Below are 13,439 nucleotides of genomic sequence, written 5' to 3'. Positions count from 1 at the left end.
ATATCCTAATATTTTTGTAAATAAAGTATACTTTTATCTGCATCTGCGAGTGCCTGAATTCTCCCAACATGCTAAAAATGCAGATACTCGTTTTTCTATTTAAATACATGTTGACATAGGTGTGATTTCTAAATTGGGACAAGTTTTAAGAACTTAACACTGCAGCAGGTGTTCCATAAAGTGTTCGCAAATCCGCAAAACCACTTTTTATTTCATTTATGTTGCTTTAAAGCAGACAGATTATGAAATACACGTGAAGTTCAGCAGATGCGTCATGCACTGTGTGGTCTCGGTACCCAATTTAAAACTTTTATATGAGAGGCGTTTATTTTATCTAACCTCTCTAAATTAAAATAAAAAAGTGATGTCATTGCATCCAGTAACCAGCGGACAGAAAGAGAAAGCACAGAGGCTCAAGAAACATCCTGAAATAACTCACAGACACAGTTTATGACAGTCTGAGGCCATCTGGGCCAGTGATCAAACCCCACTGCGCCGCAGCCATGCAGCCGGACGGACTCGGCTTCAGTGGAAAAAGCCTCTTTCAGGGGTGGTCCCGGCCCTGGCAGTCTGAACTACACTTATATTATATTCACTTTTATTAATAACGAACAGTAACCGGTTGCACCAAATGAATGAAGTCTGATTAAAGCCATGTATAAACATAAACGGCAACAACCTCAACACCATTCGTCAATGATATCGGACAGGAAATTACTATTAAATTGTGAAGAAAAGACCCAATTTGGACTCACTTACAAAACAATAAGCAGTTGAACAAAAGAAATATAAGGAAATAAACAGTAATATGTTGCCAAATCCTAATAAGACAGGTCTTAAATAAAATAAATACATACATAAAATAAGCAGGTAAAAAAGCTACAAGTGACTCCCATCTCATTCAATCACTCCAACTGCGACGGTTTGAAGCTAAAAGATTGTCGAAAGAAAGCCGCCATCTTGGTTTTGCTTGAAGGAAAAATTTGCAGTTTTCTTTTAGGGTACCCTTTAAAAATGTTTATTTAGTTAACATAGAATGAACTAATATAGTTCATACTAAAGTAATCTAATCTATGAATAAATAATAACATATGGAATTATTTAATTAACAAAGAAGTGTAAAATAAACCAGAGTATGTTTTATAGCTTACATTCTTTAAAGTAGCACCTCTTGCTTGGATAAGACAGTTTTGTACATCTTGGCTGGATTTTTTCAGTCAGCTTTATGAGGTAGAGTCTCCTGGAATTCAGACTTTCAGTTAACAGCTGTGCTGAACTCATCAAGAGTTAATTACTTGAATTTCTTGTCTCTTAATAAAGTGTTTAAGAGCAGTTGTAAAGTAGTGTAGAGGTAGAGTTGCAGGTATACAGTGAATAGTGAATATTTGAATCATGTTCTAATCCAGATTATGAGAAGCAAGAACTACTCAACTAAATAAAGAAAACTACTTTAATAAATAAATGAAGGTCAGTCAATCTGAAACATTTCAAGAACTTAGAAAGTATCCTCAAGTGCATCAATAATGTTATGATTGAAATGGCTCTCATCAGTCCCACCCCAGAAAAAAAGCAGAGCAAGAGTTACCTCTGTTGCACCATATTTTTCATGCTATAAGGCGCACCAGTTTATAAAGCACATTATGTGACACTAGTAAGGAACAAAGGTTTCAGCATATTTTCCTTCTAATTCAGCAGGTCACCGCTGGGTGGCGAGCCCTTTAAAGCTAAGCTAAGTAAAAAAAAAACAAAAATGTAATTCTTAAAAAAAAAACAAAAAAAAAAACAAGTGCTAGATGTTAATCTACACAGATTTCTCTCTTTGTTTATTAAGCTCAGTAAAGCACTTCCGTTTATTTACAGAACGTTTAGATTTCCAGATTTCCACTAAGGCTGGGTGCAGCAGCATGAGCATTAGCAGCTAACTGCTAGCACTAGTGCTAATTCCACCTGACAGCGCTACACTGAGGAACTCTGAGTGTTCCGATAAGCCAGAGCGATAATAGGTAGTGGTTTTGTCCTATGTAGCTTGTTTAAACACAGTAAAAAAAAAAGCTAGCACTTAGCACAGCTAGCAGCTAATGCTAATACTGCTGGAGAACTAAAATGAAACTCCTGTATGACGCTGTAATTGAGCAGAGTGGCTCTACTGCTCCTTACAACCTTGCAAATATATACACATATTAGCACACTGGCTACAAAGAAACAGAAAGAAAGAGAAAGAGAGAGAGAGAAAAGAAAGATAGGGAGAGAAAAGAAGGATAGGGAGAGATCTCAGGGTTGGATTACGTGTCGAGATCAGTGTTTGGACTGTAAGGCACTAAACCTGCTCCCAGCAGTGCTCAGATAAAGCCCTCTCCTCGTGTCAGAGCGCCACACTCACGTGCCCTGGCCTGCCTCCAGCCCTGCTGCCTGCAACAAAGCGGCGTCGTTCCGGCATTCCGGGTGGGATCTGCGAGGCCGGGCGGCTGCCGTTCCCCCACGAGGAGGTGGAAAAAGCACTGCCAGAGTTTGATTACTGAGTGAAAGAGGATAAATTTGATATTTTAGCTGTTTGAGGGGATGAAGTAGAACAACTTACAACTAAAAAAAAGTAAAAAGGGGACTAAGATGCTGCCACTATGATCCCGAGACTGCTGGTTCAACTCCCAGTCATGCAGCTTGCCATCAGCTGCCAGAGCCCTGAGAGAGCACAAGTGGCCTTGCTCTCTCTGGGTCGGTAGATGGCTCTCTTTCCTCTCATCACTCCTAGGGTGATATTGATCAGCACAATGTGTCTATCTGTGAGCTGCTGTATCAGAACCGAGTCGCTGTGCTTTTCTCCGGGTGCGCTGTAATGCTACTCAGCAATGCTACATCAGCAACAGTTTAAAAAAAAGGGGCGGAGTCTGACTTCACATGTGTTGGAGGAGGCATGTGCTAGTCTTCACCCTCCTTGTGTTTGGGCATCACTAGTGATGAAGGGTATACAGCTGACTAGCAGCTGAACGTTTGGCACAATTGGCCAAGAACCCTTGTGAAAAGATAGTAGACTTTAAAGCATTAAAAGTATGTTTAAATTAGGTACAATTTTAGAACACTAAAAGTGCATTTTTAATGTAATATACTTTATGAAAATACACATTAAATATATTTTTTGTATACTCTATTTCCATAAAGTGTATTTTTAAGCCATGCTTTAATTTATACTTTGTGTTGATAGAAAATATATATAGTGGCATTAAATCCTGCTAAACGTGCACTTTGGTGTATTTTTTTTCCCAGTAACTTTAATAATATGCAAAGTAGTACATTTACATTATACTTCAAGTGTATCAAAAAGAATGTTTAAAAAACACACATACTTATATCTACTTAAGTTCACAGAAGTTATACGCAAAAAGCACTCAAAAGCACTATATATATTATATTGTGTTTAAATATAGCTTAATTATAACTGAAATATATTTAAGGTGCCACAAGTTAGATAGTACAAGATAGTACATTTAGTATGTATTTAAGTACATATATCATTTTTATTTAATTTAATTTTATGTACTTTTTTAGTGTTAAGTATACTTTTAAAAAATAAAGTTAATACGCTTTTCTTTTACAAGGGAAAAATGTGGAAAAAACAGCAGAAAATTAGAAAAAAATATAGATTTAATGGAGTGTTTAATGTCTGGAACTTGTATTTACCATAATTCTATATGCAAACATGTAAAAAGCCTTCTAATAGAGACAACTGAGAAACTGTAGCGTTTAAATTTGGCGACCTGTTGAATTTCAGTATATTTCAGTAGCTTGGAGGCACGGATCACAGCAGTAACTCTGAACCCAGCACACGCTGCTATTAGTCAACCATCAGACCTGTCAATGTTTAACCTGCATCCGGTGCCCTTGGCTATAAAGACGCTGGAACCCGTACGTTCCTGCAGAGTGACTCACCGGTTGCCTTTTTTATGCCAATATGAGCAAAAGGAAGTTGGATAATTAAATTAATAAAGCAAGCCATACTGTAAACAGTATAAAACCTTTAATTAATTAACTACCCAGAACAACTCATCACCTCGTCATACAGGGAGTGAAGTTTAGAAGAATTGGGGAAATTTTTAATCACACAACTGATTCACTACAACTTAAATGTAGTGGGTAAACCAGGGCATGTATAGAGCCTAAAATGTGCATATTCTTTTTTGCATTAGAGAGGCAGGGTGGTTCCGCAGGTAGTTTATGTATTATTGCAAAACTATGGAGCGACCTGTGATTGTGGGTTCAATTTTTATTTCCTATGAACTCACGCAGGACGTGGACGATGATTGGTCGGTGACTAACGTGTAGTGTTGCCAGTCCCCCGAGAACGACACAAAACGAACATACCTGCTTAATCTGACATAATGAACATTGTGAGGGACAAAAATGTCGTGTAGTCTGAGTTTGGCATTAAACACTGCAAGCCCCACAAACACTGAAACCTCACTGGCCAGGCCAACTAAGCATGAGGAGAAGCCAATCAGGATGCTTCAGGATTGGTCACTCTCTCACTATTTGGGTTTGTGTCTTCCTCTCTCGCCCTTTTTGCAGTCCCATCTTTGGAGCCCCATTACAAACCTACTATTTCCAAATATTAATTAAACACTATACATTTTAAACCTGTCAGAAGTCATATCAGCAAAGCACATTATTATTTAGTAGTAAAAATCATTTTTGGCCTTTGAAAAATTTTTGTTTTCCCATTTTCAGCCAAATAGCTTTGCTGGACAAATGTTTAGTGCATCACTAATAGTTAGAGGCAAGTATTCTGCATTCATTTGGAGTGTTGGTTGTGCATGATAGGGGTGTGCAATATCATATCGTACATGATAATATCGGCAAACATTTTGAATATCGTGAATGATATTAGACCCATATTTACGTGCCATATCACTCACTTCTAATTATCACATGAGGGTACTATTTTTTTTGCTGTTTTTAGCAAAAGAAAAATTCACACTGTTCTCATTTTCTAGAGATTATATCTGTCCAGTATCATTTATTTTACTTTAATCCTGGATATATGGAGATATTTGGAGTGCATTATTAGTATCATGACATTCTGGATCATTGACTTCTGTTACAAATCTGATAAAAATCTTTTATTTTTAATATCTCAGTTAGCCATATCATATTGCATGCAATAATAAAATTCTAAATATTTTTTTCTAATTCAGTGTTTTGTCATATTGCCAAAAGTATCGTTATCGTGAAAGTACCATGAAATATCGTGATATTATTTTAGAGCCATATCGCCCACCCCTAGTGCATAATCCTCAGAAACACAAACCAGTTAGAGGCAGTGCAGCACTCAGCATCATCACACTGATGGAAGGTTTTGAGGAGTAGCTGGGTGATGTGTCCTCATCACTGCACTTCGGCAAATACGCTCGTCAGAACGGCTAGCGCGAGATCAGTAAAATCAGTAAAAAAAAAAAAAAATCTGTAAAAAAAAAAAAAAAAAAGGTGGAGGTTGAAATGTGTACACTGAAATGTAAAGCAAGCCTCCAGTCACACGAGTATCACACTGGTAATTATATCTATAGCCTTTAAAGCATTTACAAAAGGAAACTTCAGCACAAAAACACGTTTTGGCTGACTGACTGCAAAACTGTACAAGTTTAATTTTGGCTTGAAGCTTCGCTAACACTTAAAAGCTTGTTATGAAAGGTCAGTCATATTCTGCTCAGTCATCTGACTGACTGCTGAATGATTATTGTAATTGCAGTCTGCTGTAGCAGAACTGATCCCTCATGTCCCACAGCCCCACAGAGGCTCGGGGCACCGGCGCATATGAACCAATGACAGACTGCAGAGATCGCCTGGGGATATGAATGAGTCATTACGTAATAGCCTTTAAATTCAGTTACAACCGAGACGGCATCTTGACGGATGTTAACAAAATGCGAGAGGCTTGTGTTTCTTGTGTTTTCCATAAAATATGAGTGTAATATGGGTGTTTATTACCGATAAAACACCGCACGCAGTACTGGAGTTCAGATCTTTTAAGGCTACATTTACATTACAAGCCACGTTGCTTAAATCTGATTTATTGCCCAGATCAGATCTGGCTAACTTGACGGTTCACATTCACAAATGTAAGTGATCTGTATCTGTGTGTAATATGAACAAATCTGTTCCTGAAACACCTCCTCACATGCGCACATTGATAAGTGTACAAGCGTCTCCTTCTTCACCACCAACAAAAAAACTTATATTAGAGAGACAAGAGACTCGTAGCTTTATAAAGGGAAATGGATGTGTTTGTTAGCAGCTCATATGTTTTGCTGGAGTGGAGAGTAAACAGCTGGTCTGAAGTTCATGCTCAGGTCGAGGAGGAGAAAAAAGGCCAGGCGGTTTGCTTTTGCTGTTTTTGCAGATATAGCTGCACAGCTGCACCAAGAGATGTGTTTAAGGGTACGAGAGAGAAGCACGTAGCGCAGCGTAAAAGCAAAAAAAAAAAAGAGGCATGAATTCTCATTTGACCATTCACATTCATGACGCATGTCCGTGGATCGGATACGTATTTGATTTAGAACCACATATGAAAGTGACTCAAATCTGATTCGAAAAAAAATCACACAGCCATGAAAAAATCAGATCTGAACCACATTAAGTAAAAAATCTAATTTGAGTCACTTCAGCCTGGTAATGTGAACGTAGCCTTAGATTGCCACAGAAGCTTACAAGGGCTAATGCAGCTGACAAATAGTCACTATCTACTACCTTGCTAATTAGCATCATGCTAAATGCTCAACTACAGTATATCAAAACCCACTTCAATCGCTCAATCTGTGTGCAGTTGTTCGATGATGTCTAATAAATATTAGTGCTGTCAACTGGTTAAAAAACTGAATCAGATTAATCACAACATTTTTTTGTGATTAACTGCAATTAATCACACTTGTTCTTCTTAAGATTTTTAAAGTTTTAATAGTGGATAATTAAATGGAAATAAAAGTAAATGCAATTATATGTATATTAGTGGTGTTAATTTAAATACTAGTGTGTATCTGTATGTTTGAGGGGAGATCAAGCCAACATGGGGAGCTGGAATAAAGAATGCATGATAAATTGGAAAAAGAAAACTTCTTTTTACTTTATTGTAAACATCTCAGCTTGGTTGTAAGGATTTTTGAATTAGAACTTAATTTGAGTATAAAAGAGCTTTTGTTTCTATGGTCCAGATCAGTTGATTTCGTTTATTTGGAGCGTTTTCTCCTTCTGTTTGGTTTGGTTTCACACAGGCATAAACTTAAACTAAACGCACCAAAATGTGCACCAATAAACAACGCAATAAAGCACACTGTCTCCTCTGATTGGTCAGAGCTGTCTGTTGCAGGAGCAAGAAAGTAAATATAGTGAGAAGATTCTGTGTTCCAGCGCATATATCCGTGGAGTGTGAAGCTGCAAATTTGCTGCTGTGCTTTTATACACAGTGTTTTCAATGGGACATGCAGCGCAGATGTGTGCAGTGAATGCTGCACATGCCGTGCTCTTTGGTGTGTAAACAGCATGGAGCAGCAGAGACAGCATTTGTTCATAGCAGGATATTATCTGGCTCATATTAATTAGATTATACTGGTCCTAGTGTGGGCGATTTTTTAACGATTAATTTGGTTAATTACATACATCTTTTTAATCTAAAATATCTGAAAACACTACTCATTTCTAAAGTGTTTATCCGTCTTACCTTGGTTACTGTGTTAGGGGTAAAAATCGATTATAATCGGAAAAAAAAAAAAATTGTGAAAAAATTGAAGATTATTTTACATGCCATAATTGCCCAGCACTAACTGGTCCATATCAGCAGTTTAGCTCAAATAAAAATGAGTTTAATCGAACTCAGATCATGTTCTCACCACAAGCGTTGGTTGGGGGTTAGGGCAGATTACGGCAGAAGTTGGGGGTCAAACTTGGTGGTGTAATTAATTGCGTTAAAAAAATAATAACTTAAATTAACGCTTTAATGATGACAGCCCTAATAAACACATGTTTATGCAGTTCCTGACACTGTAGGACCCCATTATCTACAAACATCAGCTAAAATATGATGAGAATTCAGGCCCTGAGATAGCTGCCGCTAATGCTTTTAGCTGTGTGACGTACTTCTGTCCAGTTCTGTAGATAAGAGAGTGTCACAATACATTATCCTCAATTCAGCTGGAGAGGCCAGACCTAAAGCTTTGTTCTCCAACCAGCAGATTCCACACATTTTACACAAGCTCTAAGTCATAACAACCGGAAGAACGTAGGAGATCTTGATAACAGCAGCCACCAGCATCGATACATATCTCCAGAAACTAGCCAGTGCTACACTGCAACCCTCTCTGATAACACTACAGATTTCTCTGGTTTTAAAGGGGCACTAACCCCTCTAATTTTAACTGGGTGATGTATGGGTTTAGAGGAAGGGCAGGAGGGAGAGCTGATTGGCTGAGCTGCAGCCATATAGCACAGGTGATCCTAAGAGGGCACTACAGAGGCGTAAATGACAGCAATAAAAGCAATTTTTTTAGAAAATTGGTTAGAAAAGTTTAGAAAAGGTTTATAAAAAATGTAAGCAGGACTGGTATGTTTCATTAATGCAGAGGAACACTTTTCAGCTATTATTAGAAAAAATATGGTTTAGGGTTTAGCGGCTCTTTAAGTGACAATATCATCAATATAGAAAAAAGTATCACATTATGATAAAATATCAAAATATTGTCCAGTGGAATTATTCTAGAGAAATCCCACAAGAACACCTTTATTGTTTTATTAAACCACTTTTAGTTCTAAGAATCCTTTGTAGCCGATTTCTGTTTTAATATGTGGTAATATGTGGTAATAGGTGGCCCACGGGCCAGATGTGGCCCACAAGCATTAAACATCTGGCCTGAGGTTTTTTGAACTATAATGTAAAAATAAAATAAAATAAAACTCTTTTCTGGTGAGCCTTTGTTTACATTTCTCCCCTGTCTCTCTGTCGCGCTCTGCATGTTTTTAGTTTCCGTCCGTCCTCTTTTTACCGCCCGTTCCTACTTATAAGGGCGTTTTTATCCGGCCGTGTCCCAATTCACTAGCCGGGGCAGTGGTAGTGAAATGGACCACGACCCTGAAGACATGGGTTTGATCCTGTGTGAGGAAAGGTGTGTTTATTTAATTATTTTCTTCCTTTCTTCTTGGGTTTATCTGCTTTGAGATAAACTGTTCTGCAATTGGGTTCAACAACCCTCTGGGCTGGAGAGCTAATAGTCTGTAGCAGTCCATCCCATTACACTTCATTTTCCAAAACAGAATATCTTTTTGTGGTCCGCCACGTAATGGCTTACTTAATTGTCGACCCCTGATCTAAGATTTGCACTGTCACTATATTATAAGGAATGTAGATAAATGATGAGTGTATAAATTGTTGCATAATCCACTAATCTAGTGTCTAGATCTGGGAGGCAGTAGGGCTGAGCTTTTTTATATATCCATGTATGTTAGGTGGTATCTTGTCATGTATTTTGTCTGTAACATATCATTGCACTGTGAGTATTACACTGTGAGTATTGCACTGTGAGTGCTGACTGGGAGATATCTGGCGTTTAATAACTCCACTCTGGTCCCAGCTGGACTCGAAAAGGCAAATAAAGCAGAGGAATCAGAGACGCTCGGCTGGCAGAAACCACGACACAACATGAAACGGAACTGTATTATTATTATTCTTTGTTGTACTTCATGTGGAGGCTAAAAATATCCCCGTTAGCCATCAAACTCGTGAAGAGGGATGAAAGTGGACAGGAGGAGATGTTGTTTTACTCAGTGGGAAATCAAAACACTCAGATCTGTGTTTCACACTGATCTCTGTAACTCAGACCCTGCTAAACACAGCACAGCAAAACACACACACACACACACCGTCAAATGAGCTCACCACTGACAGATAAATGACCAGCGCTAAACTGGCTCTCTTAGAATACAATAGAACTTATAATAGAATAGAGCAGAATAGAATAGATCTGCAATGTTTTGAATAAATTGAAATACAATAGAATACAGCCAAACATATATAACATATAAGAGAATGCAACAGAACAGAACATAGAATAAAAAGGAATAGGACGAAGCTGAATAGAATACTGTAAACCTGAATGCAACCAAATATAATACAGTATAGAAAATTGCGGTATAGAATAGAACAATATACTATAGAAAATAATAGAATAAAGCTGCATATAAAAAAATTTGATAGTGGAATAGAATACAGCAGATTATAAAGCAGAATAGAACAGAGCAGAAAGGAGTAGAAAAATAATATAATCTAAAAGAATATATTTAAATGGAACACATTTCAATTAAATCAAATAGAATAAAGTCAAATAGAATTATGTATAATACAGGTAAATATAATAGAACACAATACAGTTGAACATAATATAAAGAAGAAAGAACAGAATTAACCTGAAAATAATATAATAAAATAGAGGTGATTTAAAACTAATACAGTACAGCTACACGGGTTGGACAATGAAACTGAAACACCTGTCATTTTAGTGTGGGAGGTTTCATGGCTAAATTGGAGCAGCCTGCTGGCCAATCTTCATTAATTGTACATTGCACCAGTAAGAGCAGAGTGTGAAGGTTTAATTAGCAGGGTAAGAGCACAGTTCTGCTCAACATTATGGGTGACATACCAGAGTTCAAAAGAGGACAAATTGTTGCTGCACGTCTTGCTGGAGCATCTGTGACCAAGACAGCAAGTCTTTGTGATGCATCAAGAGCCACGGTATCCAGGGTAATGTCAGCGAGATACCACCAAGAAGGACCGACCACATCCAACAGGATTAACTGTGGATGCTGTCTGAAAGGGATGTTCGGGTGCTAGCCCGGATTGTATCCAAAAACATAAAACCACGGCTGCTCAAATCACGCAGAACTCAACTCTCCTGTTTCCACCAGAACTGTCCATCACCACAATAAATGATTGTGGTCTAAATTCAGGTGTTTCAGTTTTATTGTCCAGTCCCTGCATATGTAGAATTAGAATGAACCTGAACAGAACAAAATATAAAAAAGCCAGATAGAATAAAATAAAATAAAGCTGAATATAAAAGAACAGCATGCAGCTGTGCTCCAGCAGGAAACAGAGGAACATCTGGAACAACAGCTTTCAGAAACACTGTACACACACACACACACACACACACACACACTAGAGGTGTGCCAAAAAATCGATTCACATAAGAATCTTGATTCTCATTTACTACGATTCAGAATCGATTTAAAATGTCCCAAAATCGATTCTGAGGGGCGGGTTTTAGACTGATTTTGGGCTGGGTATTTTTGTTGGACCTGGCAACCCTGGGGATAGCGCTTGTCCTTTCAAACGGAGATCTTCCAGACACACACAGAGCGTAGGTGTTTGAGAATCACCGGTAAGATGGCAGAACAAGCACTATATTACATTAGATTAACGTGTAGTTTCAATGTTTTATGGCAGAATGCTTCATAACAAGCATAAAAAAGATCGCTAGTAGTTAATTTCAGTAACTGTTAGCTAGCTAACTAGCTAACTTTCCAGTTCCACCTTAAATAACGCTACAGGTGGCAGCGGGCTGCAGCATTTAAGGCGGAACGGAAAAATACAATAAGCTAATCAGAGCTAATTTCAGCTCCTCATCACAGAGGAATTAAGGAATGGACCATATGAATTAATTTCTCCACCTCCTGCCCCCTTTCTGAAGAAATACAACGACCTTAAATTAACTAGTTAATCAGCAGCTGCTCCTGAACTTTAGCGCTCCACTGCTATCATCACATCAGCCCAGCAGCGTCACCTAACGTTACACACCACCGCTAGTAGCCTGGTAATAAAGCAGTGTTATTTATTATTTATTTATTGTTCATTAACGTCATTGTGATATCCCAGTGATTCCTCTGTCACTGAGGACCCACATTCCTGCACATTTTATTGTTTTTGTAACACATTACCTGCTCCAGGACCAGTGTATATTATGGAGGGTTTTTTTTTCAATAAGATTCATAAGCCAGAAGCAGAAATTTTTATAATTCAAATCGTTTTGAATCAAAAATCGATTTTGAATCGAATCGTGGCCCCCAAAATCGGAATCGAATCGAATCGTGAGATAGTAAACGATTCCCACCCCTAACACACACTGTAAACTCTCTCTCTCTCACACAAACACACACACACACACATACAGCGTAAACCCTCACACATACACATACACAGTGTAAAAACACACACAGCATACTCTCACACATACACACACACTGTAAACCCTCACACATACACACACACACAGTGTAAAAACACACACAGTATACTCTCACACATACACACACACATAAGTTCATACACACTGTAAACTCACCGTAAACACACACACACACACACACCCACACACACTGTAAACACAGTAAACTCTGTCTCACACATACAACACTGTAAACTCACTGTACACACACACACACACACACACACATACACTCACACACACACACACACACACACACACTGTAAACTCTCTCTCTTTTACACACACAAGCACACATATAAGTTCATACACACTGTAAACTCACCATAAACACACACACACACACACTGTAAACACAGTAAACTCTCTCTCTCTCACTCTCACACACACACACACACACACACACACACACTGTAAACACACAGTTAACTCTTTTTTTTCTCTCACTCTCACACACACACACGCGCGCGCGCACACTGTGTGTGTGTAGTGTGGTCCGGGTCTCAGACTGTAACTTTGTATCTGTATTGATTCTCTGAGACTCGGATACCCAGGGCCGCGTGTATGAAAACATGAAAGACCCCGCACGAGCCCTTCAAACACACCGAACCGCGCGCCCAGAGAACACACAGAGTAAAATCAGCATTAAAAGCTTCAGTTCATTCAAAACAAACACAGAACTACAGCACGCGCCCAACAAACACCCCTAAACCTCCTCACAGCTCCGGATAAACCAGAATCCGCTCTTACTCACCTTCCCGCGCTCTTTCCTGCACTTTTTCCCGCACTGTTTCTCCGCGCGGACCCGCACGCTGTAAATCCGTCCTCGCGCTGCGCGGCTCCCGCTCTCCCATCTGCGCACCCGACCGCCGACTCGCTCACAGGAATCGGCTCATCTGAACCGACTCTCTTCTTTCACTGAATCAGGCGGAGCGATTCATGAGTCAAACTGAATCTTTAAACAATCTTTATTCAAAAAGAAAAAATAATTTACATCAAATAATAAATAAAACTATTATATTACATTAAATATATATAATAACATATAAATATTAAATTTAACTAAAAAAAGAATAAAGAATAACAATAATTAAAAAAACGTAATTACGAAGAGAATCCAAGTAACAAAGTTGTTCACATTAAATCATAAACAATAATAATTAACTATATATTATGTTTATATTT

General features: G+C 38.3%; 1 protein-coding gene across 1 annotated transcript in view; it reads right to left on the bottom strand.

Moving 5' to 3' along the window:
* Window positions 1-13,130, bottom strand: part of LOC103045649 (MOB kinase activator 3B) — a 68,879-nt gene extending 55,749 nt beyond the window's left edge. Inside the window, exon 1 of the mRNA XM_049464793.1 lies at window positions 13,009-13,130. The gene's annotated coding sequence lies outside the window, so the exon portion shown is untranslated. The remainder of the gene's footprint in view (window positions 1-13,008) is intronic.
* Window positions 13,131-13,439: the final 309 nt, after the last annotated feature.

This window comes from Astyanax mexicanus, chromosome 1 (assembly GCF_023375975.1).
Source record: "Astyanax mexicanus isolate ESR-SI-001 chromosome 1, AstMex3_surface, whole genome shotgun sequence".
Classification (NCBI taxonomy): Eukaryota; Metazoa; Chordata; class Actinopteri; order Characiformes; family Acestrorhamphidae; genus Astyanax; species Astyanax mexicanus.
Note: the sequence above shows the minus strand (reverse complement) of the source record. Positions and strands in the feature narration are given on the sequence as shown.